Source organism: Octopus bimaculoides, chromosome 18, assembly GCF_046866305.1.
Source record: "Octopus bimaculoides isolate indiv1 chromosome 18, ASM4686630v1, whole genome shotgun sequence".
Lineage (NCBI taxonomy): Eukaryota > Metazoa > Mollusca > Cephalopoda > Octopoda > Octopodidae > Octopus > Octopus bimaculoides.
In genome coordinates this window covers 29,733,210-29,752,577 of record NC_142945.1, presented here as the reverse complement: position 1 = coordinate 29,752,577, position 19,368 = coordinate 29,733,210, and the positions used below count along the sequence as shown (strand labels likewise).

Genomic DNA, 19,368 nt, shown 5'->3' with positions numbered 1-19,368 from the left:
TGGCCATGCAAAAGACAGAATAGAGTAGACCTAGGAACAGTAGTGGCTAAGAGGTGGTTCCACACTCCTCAAAACCCTGGAACTTCTGACGCAAAACCCCACGACAAGATACGACTTAAAACCACACCATAACAAATATGCATACATACATACATACATACAAATGTGCATACAAAGACAGACAGACATGCATATATACATATATACATATATGCATATATACAGTGCTGAATATGTGCTGCTCTGTGTTTGTTGTTATCCGGTATCTTGAGTTGTGCTAAAGTTCAGTTATTCTTTGTTTGTACATTGATAAACTAGTTTATTATCATCGTATTAGCTTACGTTTGCAGCGAGCTTTTATTTTATCGTACACCGATTGTATAAAGTAGGTTATGGTATCTACAGTTGAGAGGGGGTGGTGATTATGTTGAGTATGAGCTAGGTATACTGTGGTATGCTACCAAAAAGATACTGCGTAGAGAAATTTCAGCGTGAGCTTTGTGCTAGTATCAGATGGTAACTGTATAGAGTAGGGGTTCGTGAATTCTTTGATTGAAGGGGGAAGAAGATTTTGACTTGGTCGGAATTTTGTACATTAAAACTCAAAAATTTCCAATTGATTCTCATAAAATATACCGTGAACATAAAATATGCATCTTAAAAGAAATCTTGTTTTCTGTCTTTCTTAGTTGCAAAAATAATTCTTTTTTGCCAACAGACAAGTTGTTTTATTTTTGTCCAAGTATAGCATATTGTCTGGGCACGTTTGATTCATTGCACTGCGCATATATTATCAAAAGTTTCAGGCCGCTGAAAGGCGCTCTGTAGACCACAATATTGCAGGAGTGGTTGACAGGATACCAACGATTTCGTTGATGACTTCTTATACGCAATGACGATCGTTTCACGGAATAAATTTGGCCTCAGTATATAGGCCAAAATTTACTTTGAAATAAAATCCACTAAGCTCTTGTAAGAGGTCTCTTTTACAGATATACGGAAAGATTGATAGATAATGTGTGTCCCCCAGCAAACTATAGTTCCTATTTTCATCCTTTTTCTTGCTGAAGTGGACCATCGCATCCCTGCCAATACTGGTTATTATATTTACGTACAACGTAAAGTGTCAAATTTTGCTTCAGCAAAGGTGAACATTTTGTATAATATATCTCTAAACATTATGATATTAACTTCAAATTTTGGTATAAATCCAGCAATTTCGGGAGATGGAGTAAGTTGATTACATTGATCCCAATGCTCAACAGGTTTTTATTTTATCCACACCGAAAGGATGAAAGGCAAATTAAACTTCGGTGATGTTTGAACTCAGAACGTAAAGTCGGGCGAATTGCCGCTAAGCATTTTGTCCGGCATGGTAACGATTCTACTACTCGCCGGCTTTTAATACAGTATTATATTGATTTCTAATATATCTTCTTTTTGCACTAGAGGCTCATGAAACTGGAACTTAACCGGATTTTGTTAGGAGTTTAGGCTTAGTTAACCCCCAGGTGTCACTGTTACTGACTTTTAAATGAGAGTATTGGAGCAACATGAAATGAAGTATCTTTTTTAAGGATACAAGGTACTACCCGATCTGATAATCGAACGCACGCCCTAATTATCGTAAAATCAATATGGAACTTCGTTCTAAGTTATGGTGATATAATGCAATAACAATGTGATATGATATAATAGGATATAGCATATTATATAATGTTGATATATATCGTATTGAGTCAATAGTTTTGTAATATTTTCGTAACCAAGCTCCCTCGGATTATTACTCGTTCCGACCTATAGTTCACTTCTGCTCTCGCGACGCTTCATCAGTCAAGAGGAGGTGGAACCTTCAGTGAAGGGGTTACCCGCCTCGAAGGACAGAACTGGTTTCAGCATGGAATGAAAGAACTGGCAGAAAGTTGGCATAAGACGGTGAAACATGATAGCCTCAACTTTGAATGCTAGGCCGCCTTTGTTGTTGCTTGGCGAATGAAATAAGTAAGTTACCAAAATATTGCAAAACGTTTGATTCAGCACAACATATGACAGAGAATAAATGACATACGGAGAGAGAGAGAGAGAGAGAGAGAGAGAGAGAGAGAGAGAGAGAGAGAGCTGACTGTTTGTATAACAGATAAGCACATAGATGGTAGTTGAGGAGTCAAGTTGTCAGATTTAGCATAGTTCCAAATCTTCCACTTCCTTCTCTCTATTATTCCCTGTCTTCTCCATTAGCAGTGGATAAGCCAGAGGGACAAAAATGATTGGTTGCGTAATACTTCTAAGATAATTCTTTTTTAATGTTAGTCACTTGGGTGATAGGCGGGGCAGCATGACTTGCAAGGCGGGATTAAACACACGCGCGCGCATGCTCATAACGGAGTAGTAACATCACGGTAATGCAATGATAATGATATTACATTGCTCAAGGTTCAAAACCGTGAAAAGTCGGTTTTACACGTCTACAACTCACCAAAATGCACATACACTCGGTTATACCACTCAATATCCATTCAATCGATTGATTACATTAGTTTTCATTTTCTATTTTGCTCAAATCTCTCTCATTACGTATGCCCAATATATATATATTCATAAATAGTTACACAAAGAAATGTAAAATGCAGAGCAATCCTCAGCTGCACAAAGATATAAAAATTTATTGAAATTACATTTCAACAGAAGGACAATATTTTTATAACTTCATTTAAACTCTCCAAGTAGAAAGGAAGAATACAAAAAATTCATTTTCACTTAGCCAGACCATACAGGCTAGTAAATAATTCTAAGCTGATTTTTAACTGTCACTGATTTTATTTTATTTATTTATTTTTTTTCTGATTTATGGATCATCTTATCAGCACTGGCATTTTCTTTGTAGGGAAAGAGAAAGGAGTAAACAGTATAGACAGTAAGCATGGATGATATAGCTATAAAATTTATTAGGGTTTAGTGACAAACTACTAGCAGACCAGTTTATGATGGAGCAGGGGAAGTATTAACATAAGGCACCTAGGTCAAAAGTATATAAAATAAAGTTGCTATGTTGTGTACAGATTCAGTAAATGGTTATTCATAGTTTTCATTAATCAGAATAATGTATCAGTATTGTTTTACATATGCTAAGTTTGAAATACTTGTGATACCAATATTTGCTTAATTAATATGTGAATAAATAAAAGCTAATTATAAATTAATTATGAAATAAAAAGAAATAGTGTATAATAATGTAAATAATCAATTAATGCGTATGCAAAAACCATTAAGTGGTATTAATTTAAAATGCTTTGGTAAAGTACATTTAGACTTATTTACACCAATATAAGGAACCATAGATAAGATGTGAAATAAAAATTTTTTTATATATATTGGACTAAAATTTAAAAATTAAACTTATATGTCTAATATCATTTAAAGGACATATAAGAGATAAAATTTATTATATAACTAATGTAAAGAATTGATACATAGGATTTACAAGGTTTATATATATATATATATATATATAGTTATCGCCAAGCCAACATATGGCAGTCCCAAAATTAGGACGAAAGCTGCCGTGAATTAGCTCCAAGAAGCCATCGCCTCTAGCTAGCTATGTGACACACGAAACCTGTGTCCTTTATAACCTTCGAACAGGGGAGGTCAGCAGTGTCCCCCTGCTGGTTTGGCATCTGCAGACTAGTTTCAGGGTGTTGCCCCTTGTCAATGCAGAGCAGCCAAGCCCTAGCCAGGCGGCGCTGCTGAATATCTGTTCGAAGGTAGAAATATTAATAACTCTATTTCTGAAAACCAGTGGATAGATTCCACTGAAATTAGATAAATAACCTTCGAACAGATAGTCAGCAGCGCCGCCTGGCTAGGGCTTGGCTGCTCTGCATTGACAAGGGGCAACACCCTGAAACTAGTCTGCAGATGCCAAACCAGCAGGGGGACACTGCTGACCTCCCCTGTTCGAAGGTTATAAAGGACACAGGTTTCGTGTGTCACATAACTAGCTAGAGGCGATGGCTTCTTGGAGCTAATTCACGGCAGCTTTCGTCCTAATTTTGGGACTGCCATGTTGGCTTGGCGATAACTATTAATTTCCAGTACCGCTGCCGTAGTCTCCTTTAGAGAGACTTAGAAATATTAATAACTCTCTCGCTCTCTCTCTCTCTCTCTCTCTCTCTATATATATATATATATATATAATTGCCAACCAAGTGTGGTGTCCTATACAGGACAGTGCTACTGACGTTTATAGCCCCAGGAAGACATCTCTTCCAGCTGTCTAACGACACACATTCTGTGTCCAATTAGTATTTGCGAGGTGAGTTCATCGCTCCCATCCCTAACCTTACGTCATACACAAGGACTCGAGTTTCTGGGTGGCTTCCCATCCTCAGCGTGTGTTAATCACCAGCTAGTGATGAAAACTCACTCCACTCGCAAAATACTATATGCTTTTCCCGGCGACAAACCGTCTCTGATCTCGAAAAAGGAAAAATAAGGTATATTAAATCTCTGAGAGAGATGTAAACACTAGCAATACGGAATCGTAACATATAATTGCCAACCAAGAGTGGCGTCCTATACGGGACAGTGTTACTGACGTTTATAGCCCTCGGAAGACATCTCTTCCAGCTGGCTAACGACACGCATTCTGAATTCGATTAGTATTTGCGATATATATATATATATATATATATATATATATATAAGATACGTAGATAAACGTTATAATTGTATGTGAAAGAGGGAAACAGTACTCAATACTAAAGCAGCTAAAGATGGTGAGCTGACACAATCGTTTACATGCCGGGCAACATACCTAGCGGTTTTTAATCCGTCTTCACGTTCTGTATTCAAATTCCACCGGGGTCGACTTTGCCTTTCATCTTTTCGGGGTCGATAAAATAAGTACCAGTTGAACACTGAGGTCGATATAATTAACTTATCCTTTCCCCAAAATTTCTCGCCTTGTGCCAAAATTTGAAATCAGTTTTAAGGTGGTTAGTTGGAAAAATCGTTAGCCCGCCGGGCAAAATACTCCGCGGCTCTTCGTCCGCCTTTATGTTCTGAGTTCAAATTCTGCCGGGATCGAATTTGCTTTTCATTCTTTCGGGGACAATAAAATAAGTACCAGTTGATCACTGCGGTCAATGTAATTGATTTATCCCATCCTACGAAATTGCTGGGATTGTACCAAAATTTGAAATCAATAAATAGGGTAAAGCGTATTGCTTATTATAAACTGAATTTTTATTACCCCACGGTGCGAATTTCGGATTGCTGCAAACTTTCAGGCGGATCGCAATATATTTTTCATCTTTTACCTTTTACTTGTTTATGGCATTAGACTGCGACCATGCTGGAGTACCGTCTTGAAAAATTTCAGTTGAATGAATCGGCCTTAGTACTTTTCTTTTTAAGCCTGGTACTTATTCTATCGGTTTCTTTTGCTAAATTACGTAAGCACACTAAAACCGGTTGTCAAGTGGTGATGGGAACACACAGACACAGACACAAACACACACACATACACACACATGTTAGAAGTAAATAGACACCCCATAAAACATCGTTTTCTGTTTATTCTAACCTGTAAAGGTTTATATTTCTTATTAATTGACATTTTTATGTTTCAGATTCTATATGTGACTGTTTAATCAGGCCAAAGAAGCCTTGGAACTGTCTGAATTTCAAAGAGGCCGTATTGTGGGTCATTCTCAAGGTGGATATAGTCAGCGTAAAATCGCAGAAAACCTTGTGATCCCGCTTTCTACAGTGATTGTGCAATTCACAAGAGAGAGGAAGAAGTCCACATCACCTTGTCCAGATCAACCAGGGCCCTCTAAAAGGACCCTTCTCTTTGCTAAGAGAAGTGTGGAGGATAATCCTCGTTGCAAGACCTTTGACATAGCAGAGCAAGTTGATGTCAGTCCCAGAACAGCTGTCAGGTATCTCCACAAACTTTGTTACTATGGCAGAGCAGGAAGAAGGAAGCCATATCTTTGACTAGCCAATATAAAGCAGAGAAAAGATTTGGCCAGTGAGATGGTAGAGAGGCCATTAGCATTTTGGGACACTATCATATTCTCTAATGAGTCCAGATTTGCTATATTTCCCTAACAGTGTGCTATATTTCCCTAACAGTGAAGACTCTGTGATCAAGAATTTGATGTGAAAAGATTGCAACCAGCAATGAAACACAGCAGCTATTCTGTGATGGTCTGGGGGAACAATTTGGAGCAATGGTTGATCAGAGCTGGTGGAGTGTAAGGAAAAGATAAACTCAAATAAATATGTGTCCATATTGCAGAAAGGACTCCTTCAAAACTTCTCCAGAGATGAAATGATTAAGGAAGACTCTATGGAAGATGGGATTCCTTATCACACGATTAAAATGACCGAAGATTTGTTGGAAAAGAATGGCATTAGAAAGCTTCCATAGCCAAGCCAGTCACCCTGGGGCATAATGGACAGGACATTTCATAAACAGAACAAGAAAGCATCTTTAAAGCCAGATCTTTTGAGATTATTGCATGAAACTTAGCAAGAAATTCTGCAAGAGAATATTCACCATCTGATCATGCCTAATAGGGCCCTTGAATTGAAAAAATGCAAAGATCATGCCTTCTAAATATTAAATGGTCACATTATAACAACTAGCAAATAATTCGAATGCATAATTTCAGATTTAAATAAATTCTAATGATTATAAGGGTGTCTATTTACTTCTTTCATGTGTGTGTGTGTATATATATATATATATATATATATATATATATATATATATATATATATATATATATATATATATATATATATATATATATATATATACAGACATACAGACACACACATACAGATAAGGAAATAATTTTATTCTCAAACGCAGAATAATACATGAACAGGATAAACTATCCATATTTTGCAGAAAAAACTGTCGGCGGCCAGCTATGAGACTCGAACTCAGCCTTGGCCGCCGCCAGATTTTTTTGCAAAATATGGATATTTTTTCCTGTTCATGCTATATTATTAGCATTAGCCTGCGTTTGACAATAAAATCATTTCCTTATCTGAATCTTTCAATACATTTCAACGCTTCTAAAGCAAACGTAAGTTGAATTTAATATACATACACACACACACACACACACACACACACACATATCGTCACTAGCTCATGTATCCGAAAAAGAAACACACTATATGTTTTTAGGAAGTCAATTGTTATGGTCGGTCATAGAGCGACTATTGGTTTAATACCTATAAAACGCTTGGCCATGTAGGCGACTCACTAGATATAAATGCCAGCAGCGCATAACCTCTCTACATGTGCATGAACAAAAAATATTTGCCCGTGCAGGTGTTACAGGCAGGACGGTGTTATCTCCCTTACATCGGCTCTGGCCATCGTGATATGCGAAGAAACTTCTGCGGGTCTATTTAACGAATAGGGAATTCTGAGCTTGTAATTGGAAACATTTTAGATCAGCGCATTAACTAAATTCTTCTTTCGTGGAGTTTAAAAAAGTCCCCGAGTCAAGTGAGCTTTTTAGAATTCTCGCTCTCTTTGCCAAGCAAAGCTTACATCGTTTGTGCCTATTTATATTAGCTCCTGGTTGTTCAGGAATTCTCCATTGATTAGGGAGCATCTGCTTGATTCAGGGTCCTTTTTAAACTTCATAAAAGTGTTTAGTTATGCCTACATCTAAAACGTTTCATACTTGGAATTCCCCATTCCTTAAATAAACCCGCAACTTTTTTTAAATATCACCACGGCCAAAATCGATGTAAGGGAGATAACCCCATCCTGCATGGACATTTTTTTGCATATAAAACTAACTGACCGTGACACATTTCTTCCTACAGTTGTAGAGTGTTTATGCGCTTTCGGCCATTAGACTCTACTAATTCCCCTATACAGCTAAGAGCTTTATAGGTGTGAAACTAACGATCACTCTATGACCGGCCATAACAATTAACTTCGTATTATATTGTTGTATTTCGGGACGGTCATTTTCTTTTGCGAAATAAACACACGCATTATATATTTGTTCTTCACTCGTTTATTACTGTTCTTATTATAACTCGTGTCCATTGTCCTGAAATCTTTCGTCACACATCTGTGACCTCTTTAGCGACACTTTCGTCTTTGTGTTTGCTCCTGCTCCACTTATTTCATTCTGCTCTTCTATGGTGTGTATCTTTATATGCGCATGCGTTTGCGTCCGTGTTTGTGTGTGTGTGTGTGTGTGTGTGTGTGTGTGTGTGTGTGTGTGTGTGTGTGTGTGTGTGTGTGTGTGTGTGTGCGTGTGTGTCATTGTTCTTAGTAGCAGTATGACCTTCCATTCAATCTCACCCTCCCCACTCCCGCTACTGCTGTCTTAGGATCCGAAATTTTGGTACAATTTTAACCTATGTGCTATTAATCGAGCCTCCATGTTCTGCTTGAGCAAGTTGGTAGAGCTCTGACGAGCCTTTCTCTTCTTTGAGCAATGTTCACCTATACACTTTCCTATGTTGCGTGCGGTCTCTGCAATGTAATTAGTTGTCATGTTTCTGCACCGTCCCTCAGTACATTATAAGCTATATACTTACGAAGTACTTACTAGGGTAATATATTGTTATTTCAATACTCTGGTGGATGGAGTTTGCTATTTGCTGGATGCTCCCCATAGTGTTAGTTTCTAGATCATAAACATTGTTTTGTAGGGGTGCTTTGGCTACTATGTTGATATCATCCACATAGTGGGAGTAGATGTTTAGGTTTACGGAGTTCTCTGCTAATTTCTCTTTGAGTTTTCTATCCCACTATACCATAAATAGGTTAGCTACATCGCCAGCGATACTGACACCAATGGTTGCACATTACTCTGGGGCGTATATCTTATAATTAAATTTAAATATATGACCCTTGTATGTGGTCTTGGTACTCGCACCTACTACATGCGCAACCATCTTTTAAACCTGATCATTGTTTACGGGGGTCTGTATAGCTCTGATCCACCCGTTCCTTCTCTCTTTAGGGGTCTTCTTGGAGTTATGGTAGGAGGTCTACCTCTTATCGATCTAGTGGGGTAGAAACAACTAAAGTCATGTTGATCTAAGTAATCATTGTTTCATGTCAGTCTCAGGAAGAGGCCTACTTTTTCTGTGTCAACAGCACGAAACTCCACATCGCTCTCGCTGATTGCCTCCACATATTTCTCCACAGCAAAATCAACATCAATGGAAGGGTATAGGGATACTAAGTCCATACTGCTTATTATGCACCCCGTCAGGTCGTACTACCTATATATATATATATAGGGATGGCGTAGGAGTGGGTGTGTGGTCCCGGGTTCAGTCCCACTGAGTGGCACCTGGGCAAGTGTCTTCTATTATAGCCTCGGGTCGACCAAAGCCTTGTGAGTGGATTTGATAGACAGAATCTGAAAGAAGCCCGTCGTGTGTGTGTGTGTGTGTGTGTGTGTGTGCGTGTGTGCGTGTGTGTGTGTGTGTGTGTGTGTGTGTGTGTGCGCTTGTGTGTGTGTGTGTGTGTGTGTGTGTGTGTGTGTGTGTGTGTGTGTGTATTTGTGTGTCTGTATTTGTCTCCACCATCGCTTGACAACCAATGTTCGGCAAAAGAGTCCGATAGGCTTACAAAGAATAAGTCCTGGGATAGATTTGTTCGACTAAAGGCTGAAACAAATAAAAGAATAAGAGAATATATATATATATATATATATGTATATATATATATATATATATATATATATATATATAAAATGTTAAGGAGAATTCAAATAGGTTCAACAATTTATATAAGCATATATTACGCCATGGATCGATGAATACATATTTATGTATTCATAGATTTTTAATATTTTAATGATTAATACATTTGTATATTTAAAAACTGATAAATAAATATGTATTCATAGATTTTTTATATGCTTCGATATTTTAATGGTTGATACATTTGTATATTTAAAAACTGATATACATCGATCCACGGCACAATATATGTTTATATAAATTATTGATCCTATTTGAACTCTCCTTAACATTTTCTGTATCTTGTGTCTCGGGCTTTTATCTGAGCACTTCAAACTACTGCCAATACAATGCGCAAAGAAATTTTACTGTATATATATACAGGGTGCGTAAGGTATTTAAAGGCTTTTATCTGAGCACTTCAAACTACTGCCAATACAATGCGCAAAGAAATTTTACTGTATATATATACAGGGTGCGTAAGGTATTTAAAGACATGCATTTTTTGTTAACTCTGTATAATCTTCGTTTCAGAAAATAATAATGGCAGACCCTCAGCTTATTCAAGAAACGAAGAGGCATGCTGTTATTGTTGTTATAAAGGCTGAGCATAGCGATTTAGAAATATTTCGATTTTTAAAGTTGCCAGATCTTTCGTCTACAAAGTTTGTAAGGATCTAGAGACTAAAGATGGAAACGTATCACCAGTATCAAAGCATAAAATGCATTCTAAATGCTCTGAAATCATCAGAACACTTAACTTTATCAAACAAGTTCAACAGACCATTGATTACAATCCCAGAAAGTCCATGAGGTCAATTGCAAAAGATCTCCATGTGTCAGAAGGAACAGTTAGAAGCGTTGTCCACGAAGACATCAGATATAAGTCTTATATGTTGAGGACAGGTCAATTTGTCAGAAAAAGCAAAAGAAAATCACTACATCAGATCTAAAAGGCTCTTAAACAAAGTGAAAAAAACCAGGAGAAGATTTGATTCGGTTTTTCTCAAACGAGAACATTTTCGACCAAGATCACAAATTTAACAGAAGAAATGACAGGTGGTTATGTGCAGACCCTTCTGAAGTTCAAAGTATTATGCATACAAAATTTCCTGTATATATATATATATATATATATATATATATATATATATATATATATATATATATATATATATATATATATATATATATATATATATATATATCTTCTACTATAACGTGAGGCCAACCAATTCCTTGTGAGTGGATTTAGTAAACGGAAACTGAAAGAAGTGTTTGTGTGTGTGTGTGTGTGTGTGTGTGTGTGTGTGTGTCTGTGTTTGTTTCCTCCCCCCCCCGCCTGACAACCAGTCTTAGTGTGTTTACGTCCCTGTAACTTAGCGGTTTGACAAAAAGAGCAAATAGAGTAAGTTCCAGGCTTAGAAAATAAGCCTAGAAAATAGTACTGGGGTCGATTCATTCAACTAAAAACAATTCTTCAAGGTGATGCCCCAGCATGGCCGTAGTCTAATAACAGAAACAAGTGAAAAATAAAAGGCATATTGAAGATCAAGTGCATTGGGACTTCAAGTTTCTCCTATCAATGAAGGAACCTGTGCTTACAAATGTTCTTATATGTGGAGAAAAGCTTCATAAAAAGAATGGTTGTATATAGAGAAGCTATGTTAAAAAAAAAATTGCAATGAAGGCAATTTATATTTTATTGGATTTAATAAACTGAATAGATGCTTAAGGAACAAGAAACAGATTGGATATGCATGACTGCAGAGAGCCAAGTGATAGTAATTGTGTTGGAAGAAGTGGCGAAAAGAAATTAGAATTACGATTAAAAAAAAAAAGAAGAAGAAGAAGAATTACGATAGAGAATATGAATTATGATAAAGTGTACGAGAATATTTATTGGATAGTCAATGATCGGTAAACCTCCGAAATTTAGGGCAGCAATGATCGGTAAACCTCCGAAATTTAGGGCAGCTTGTAGTAAATGGACTGACTCTAACAAAGTTTCTGTACAGAAAAATTTAAATTTAAAGAAGAAAAGTTTTAAGCATTCTACGTAAGGAGTGGCTGTGTGGTAAGTAGCTTGATTACCAACCACATGGTCCCGGGTTCAGTCCCACTGCGTGGCATCTTGGGCAAGTGTCTTCTACTATAGCCTCGGGCCGACCAAAGCCTTGTGAGTGGATTTGGTAGACGGAAACTGAAAGAAGCCTGTCGTATATATGTATATATATACATGTGTGTGTGTGTATGTGTTTGTATGTCTGTGTTTGTCCTCCCAACATCGCTTGACAACCGATGCTGGTGTGTTTATGTCCCCGTAACTTAGCGGTTCGGCAAAAGAGACCGATAGAATAAGTACTAGGTTTCCAAAGAATAAGTCCTGGGGTCGATTTGCTCGACTAAAGGCGGTGCTCCAGCATGGCCACAGTCAAAAGACTGAAACAAGTAACAGAGTAAAAAAGAGTAAAAAGAGCGTGTTTGTGTGTGTGTGTGTGTGTGTGCGCGCGTGTGCGCGCGTGCATGAAAGAGAGATGGAGAGAGAGAGAGAGAGTGAAAGAGTGAGAGAGTGTGTGAGAGAGTGTGTGTCTGAGAGACGGAGAAACAGAGAGACGGAGAAACAGAGAGACAGAGAGATGAATGCCTGTGTCGAAAATAATTGTATGCAAATATCTTGGTAGAAAAAAAGATCTACCTTAAGGTTATATTTTGATTTATGGTTTGTGAGTTTTAGATTATAATTACAAATTGATATATATCTATATATGTATGTATGCATGTATGTATGTATGTATGTATGTATGTATGTATATATATATGTGTGTGTGTGTGTGTGTATGTATACATATATATATATATATATATATATATATATATATATATATATATATATATATATGTATATATGTATATATAAATATGTATATATATATATATATGTATGTATATATATACCCTCTCTATTGACAGATATACGAGTGCATCTTTTCCCCGACTTATGGTCTCTCAGACCATATATATATACATACATACATATATATATATATATATATATATATATATATATATATATATATATATATATATATATGTATGTATGTATATGTATGTATATGTATGTATGTGTGTGTGTTTGTTTGCGCGTGTGTGTGTATGTGTGTGTGGTGTATGTATGTGCTTGTGTATAGTATGTACAGAAAATCTTATTTTCTGTTAGCTAATTCTTATATAACTAAAAACTGTTAGAAACCTCTGGAATGTAAATTTTAGTATAAAATAAACTTATCTTAGAGTAATTAAATCAATTGAACAAAGTTATTATTTAGAGTAAATTTTGAATACATGTTCATAACAGGAGAGGTAACATAACTGCTAACCACAGGCATGAATTAAAAATAAAGGCATAATATAAACGCTATCATGGTTATCTGAAGCGTCCCTCATTATATAAGAACACTGGCAGACACAAGTTCGTACATGGTTGAACGAACCGAAAGGAAAAACTTGAAGTTAAAGTCAACACGCGCGCACGCGTGACAGGAGTCTTTGATTATCCGTCTACCAAATCTATTCACAAAGCTTTAGTTGGCCCGTGGCTATAGTAGAAGCCACTTAACTAAGGTGCCACGCAGTGGGACTGAAATGGAACCATGTGGTTAGGAAACAAACGACACAGCCACGCCTGCATGCACATACACACCGTTACATATGAGTGTGTCATTGTGCTTGTGTATATCCATCTTCCACCAACCAGCTTGATAACTAGTGTTTGCTTACGTCTATGTAATATACCGGTTCGGCCATAGAAACCGGTATAATAATTACCAGTCTTAAAAAGATTGTGGGGAGGACTGATTTGTTCGCCCAGATTCATCAAGGCCACAGCATAGTCAATGGACTGGAAACAAGTAAAAAGTAAAGCAAAGAAGGATCTTTGTGGTTTGAGTCACTGCATGTCGAAATCTTTAAAAAAAAATTTTAATGTAGCATCATATAGATGTAATTTGTGATATTGAATTCGAATTTCTTATTCATTTATTCCAGAAATATTTTGCAAAAATGTTACAGGTATTCAAAATTTGATCATTTTCATAATTTTCAGCCAATAAGAAAACAGCGTGTTCGCTACCTCTTCCATCATCTGTCACAGTAGCGAGAAGGGGGCAGGGTGTCATCATGTCAAATCATTAGAAATAACAGTGAAAAACATTAAAACTTACGCGCTAGCAAGTTAAATATTTAAAAGCTACGAACAAACCAACTGGAGTTGCTAAAAATAACAGTCAAAACATTAAAATATACACGAGCAAAGTAACCAGTGAAAAATATTAAAACCTACCTGAGGAAATTAAATATTTAAAAGCTACGAGCAAACCAACTGCAGTTGCTAGAAATAACAGTCAAAACATTGCTCAAAACAGACATTTAGTAGTTAAAAAATTCAAGAACGAAAGTTTGCAATACACTCTAGGGTTTTATAAAATAGATTATCTTTCTCATATCTCCTTCTTCACATAAATTCGCAAAGATACGAATCAACTATGGGACGGTGTGTCTCTCACATCGGCGTCTGTTTCCACGCTTTAAAGACGCCCGTGTACTCTCAATTTGTTGAGTGTGAGCTTCTAAATTCAATGCTATGGTTCACAGTTTTATATTTGAAATCATAGCCATCGATTTCTGGGATATGATTATAACCTCGCCACAGGTCACTGAAGATAGTGGTACCTGGAAGAACTGAGTGTCGTATACAGTCATCCAGTGTTTCGCGGTTACAACTTGGTACAGCGTAAAGGAAAACTTCCCTCGTCTCGTGACACTCCTCCAAAGACCTAATGTTCAGGTAACATCCTGCCTCAGTTGTATTTGCATTTGGAGTACACTGTCTTGTCTATCTCAACGCTCTTTCCTGAATCACCTATCTGAACTGGGTTACGGAGCAGTTCCTCCGCACACAACTCACGAACATAATTGTTGTAATGAACAGCTGTGCTCGGATTCATAGCCAGTTCTTCCGTACAAATACGGATTGAGGTAGTTTCCTTGACCCAGGCATATAAAAAGAGAAGTATTATTCCCAGAAAAAGGGAGCCACCTTTCAACCATGTATCTTTTCGGAGTGACACAGACACATTGCAGCCTCTCCGTTGGCAAGGCAAGTGCAAATTCCCACGAATACTCGCTTCTGATTGGCTAAAATACCCAGATTTTACAAATTTTAAAGGCTAATAACTTTTTAATTATAAATTTATAGGATAAATGATTTTCCTTTTCATAACTAGTATACAAAACTTAATCCATATACCAAACTTGAAAACAACTGGAACGTAATTGGAGATAGTGATTCAAACCACAAAGATCTCGAAAGAAACACACACACACATGCATACATACACGCGCGCACACGCACACACACACGCACGCACGCTCACACACACACACACACACACACACACACACACACACACAGCAGGGTCTCTGTACATGCGTGTGCGTATATAATCCGTTCAAAAGCTTTTTTCGTTAACCATATTATTCGTTACATGAGTAATTGAAATACACACACACACACACACACACACACACACACACACACACACACACACACACACACACACACACACACATAATATTAGGGATAAAAATCCAAATTTACAAGGAAAATTCAATTTAATCTAATTTATATTCAATTTAATTTATCAAAATTAAAATCAAATTCAATTTCACAATATATAATATGTAAATATATAATTTAGAGAAAAAAGCAAGAATAATTGAATTCATCCATGAAAATCCACAGTCACATATAGAAAATTTAATAAGTAAATACACTAAAAGCACCTATAATGAAAATAAAAAAAGTACAAAGTAATAAATATTAAAATAATAGAATAATAAAATGACTACACGTGTTTCATAACCACATTTTCAAATAGAAAATAAAATATAAATCAAATCGATTGAAAATAAATCGATCGAAAATCAATTCTATTCAAAAATATAGCTAATCTTCGGGTCAAAATACAATAATATTAATAATAATAATAATAATAATAATAATAATAATAATAATAATAATAATAATCATAATAATAATAATAATAATAATAATAATAAAATGAATGTATATATATCGACTAACAATAAATATCAAATGAATTTATATAAAATTTGAAAACAACTGCAAAATAATTGGAGATAGTGATTCAAACCACAAAGATCTCGAAAGAAACACACACACACACACGCACACAAATCGTTAACATATTATAATGTAGGGAAGAGAATATCATTACTTTCTTCCAATTTTGAGATTTTCGAAAAACATACACCTTATTTCAATGAAGCCCTTCGTGAGGCGGGATATACTAATAATATTCAATTCTAATAATCCGAAATAAAATTATAATATTTAAGATTATAATATTTTTGATCCATTTATATTTTATAATAAGCATAACATTAAGAATTATGATAAGGTCTACTTAGGTAATAATGGTAAGAATAATAGGTATTATGATAATAAAAAAAACATAAACATAATTGTAATGGACAAAATAATAGGATCAAATTTAATTCATTTAATGATAATAATAAATTTAATAATATAAATAATAAATATAATAATATCAATAATAAGGACAAGCTTTGGCTAATCATTCTTTACGCCGTTCAAGTTAAAACTAACATTAATAAAGAGATTTTAAATATAATTGATATATTCCTTACAGATAATAAAAAATATAATAATATTTTTCTAGTAATAATTTGGGAGTAGGTTATTCTACTACTAATGATGTTGGTAACATTATTTCTTCTTTTAATAGATTTAAGTTAAATAAGTATTACAACTATAAATTAAATACTTATTCTAAAGATAATAATAATAATAAGGACCAGGATATAATTAATTGTACATAAATGTGATTTGAAGGATGTGGTGTATAAATGTATAGTGACTTTAATGGACGGGAATAAATTTAATGGCTATTATAAATAAGATTTACATAGGATCGACTGCGAATAAAATTAAATTACGTGTTGCTCAACACATGCATTTCTTTAAGAATAGAAATTTGATTAATTTTTAGTAAATATATTTGGGAACTAAAATCTAAAAATATTAAATACATTTTAAATTGGGAGATAGTTTGTAAGGCGAACTCTTATCGTATAGGTAGTAATTTTTGTAAGTTGTGTACTAATGAATTTAAGGAAATATTATTAAATAATAATAATACTTTGTTTAACTCCCTTGATGAACGGAAAATTAAATGTAGACATAAATTGTTTATATAATAAGTTAAGCTAACTGTGTATATATATATATATATATATATATATATATATATATATATATATATGTATATTTGTGTGTATGTATATATATATATATATATATATATATATATGTATAAATCTTATTTTACTAATTGTAGTAGTTATAATTTGTAATTCTTAAGTGTGTATTAATTAGTACGAAAATATTTTTAGTGAATATTATAAATTAATAATTAAATGATACTATGATTTTTATAGAATAAATAATATATATGTTTTAATTAATTTATTTAATGTAAATATATTAATTTACAGTATTTTAGCTTCTTTGATATATATTATATAATTTATGTATTTTAGTTTTAATTTATTAGACTCTAAGATTATTTAGATTTTAAAATTTCCAGGAAATGTTTATAATACAGTTCATATTTTATTTTGATTAAAGCTAAAATACATTTTGATTTTATTAATAAAACTTTCATTCATGTTTATATATCTCTTTATTCTATTACTTTTCTTTACGCCATATTTTCACGCGACTTAATTCTAATAAACGCTAAGTTAATAGTATAACATTTAAAATTTTAGTTTAAACTAAAGCTTCGATAAGTATTGCATTTATTTTCAGTAATATTGTTAAATGTTTTTCTTTTATTTATTGGTAAAATAAGTATTTTTTATATAAATTCATCTGATATTTATTGTTAGTCGATATATATACATTCATTTTATTATTATTATTATTGTATTTTGACCCGAAAATTAGCTATATTCTTGAATAGAATTAATTTTCGATCGATTTATTTTGAATCGATTTGGATCGATTTTATTTTTATTTTATTTTCTATTTGAAAATGTGGTTATGAAACACGTGTAGTCATTTTATTATTTTATTATTTTAATATTTATTACTTTGTACTGTTTTTATTTTTATTATAGGTCTTTTTAGTGTATTTACTTATTAATTTTTTCTATATGTGATTGTGGATTTTCATGGATGAATTCAATAATTGTTGTTTTTTTCTCTAAATTATATATTTATTTATATATATATTCTTTATTCTTTTGTTCTTTTATTTGTTGCAGTCATTTTGACTGTGCCCATTCTGGAGCACCGCTTTTTAGTCAAAGAAATCGATCTCTGGACTTATTCTTTGTAAGCCTGGTACTTATTCTATCATCACTTTTGGCCGAACCGCTAAGTTACGGGGACGTAAACACACCAACATCGGTTGCTAAGCGCTGGTAGGGAAGAAGCACAGACACAAACACACAAATATATACATATATATAGGACGGGCTTCTTTCAGTTTCCTCTACCAAATTCACTCACAAGGCCTGAGGCTATAGTAGATGACATTTACCCAAGTTTCCACACTGTGGGACTGAACCAGGGGCCATGTAGTTGAGAAGCAAGCTTCTTACCACACAGTCATAGGACTTGATCCGTTCCAAGCTACACCCACATAAAATGATGCTTCATTTGTCCATCCATCAACAGAAAATACATAAATATATCGATATATATATGTGTGTATGCGCGTGCTTGTGCGTGCAAACGTGTGTGTGTGTGTGTGTGTGTGTGTGTACGTGCGCGTTTTCCCTTTACCTTTCCCTCGTGGACCCTTGGTTCTGTTTTTAGCAAAAAATATAAGAAAACTTTTTTCATTTTCTACACAAAAATATAAAGATTCGCAAGTTACATGAAATGCTTACATTGACGACCTGTTAGTACACGCTCTTTCAGTCATTTATATCTTCTCGTATTTTGTCATTCAAATTTCAACTAATTGACTGAATACTGATTTTACAGAAAAGCTGTTCGCTATACAATTCGTTCATTTAGCGTACTGTTCGTATATGCTCTCCCAACATTTATACGCGTGCATAGTCTGATCGTCGTTTATTACTCAAATTTCAGCTCACAGGTCGTTATTCAATTTGTTCGTTTAGAGAACTGTTCGTATATTGGTGTCCCACTATATATATATATATATATATATATATATGCGCAGTGAGTGCCTGGTAACATTCCAGATACCTCGGTCACTTCTTGACCCAAAACTACAGCTCAGTCAAGAAGACGGGCTGTAGAAAGGCCTGTTTGACAAACGGCAACCACACCTGATCAACGTTTAGGCAGAATATTTGGAGATGCTGCAGTCTCAATACATGTCTGCGCATCATTAGCCACGGGATGCCCAGCCCTCCGCGTAGAGGGTGTTGGCAGCAGATTGACTGCCTCACCAATAGAACCTGTCCCCTCCACAAGAATTTGAAGAGGAGGCGCTCCAACTTGGCGAAGCGTGATTGGAGGCAGGGCACGACGGT

The 19,368-nt window shown here is 34.8% G+C and overlaps 1 long non-coding RNA gene across 1 annotated transcript in view; it reads left to right on the top strand.

Moving 5' to 3' along the window:
- Window positions 1–6,704, top strand: part of LOC128249879 (uncharacterized) — a 25,779-nt gene extending 19,075 nt beyond the window's left edge. The window contains exon 3 of the long non-coding RNA XR_008266007.2: window positions 5,634–6,704. This is a non-coding gene — a long non-coding RNA (uncharacterized LOC128249879). The remainder of the gene's footprint in view (window positions 1–5,633) is intronic.
- The last annotated feature ends 12,664 nt before the right edge of the window (window positions 6,705–19,368 follow it).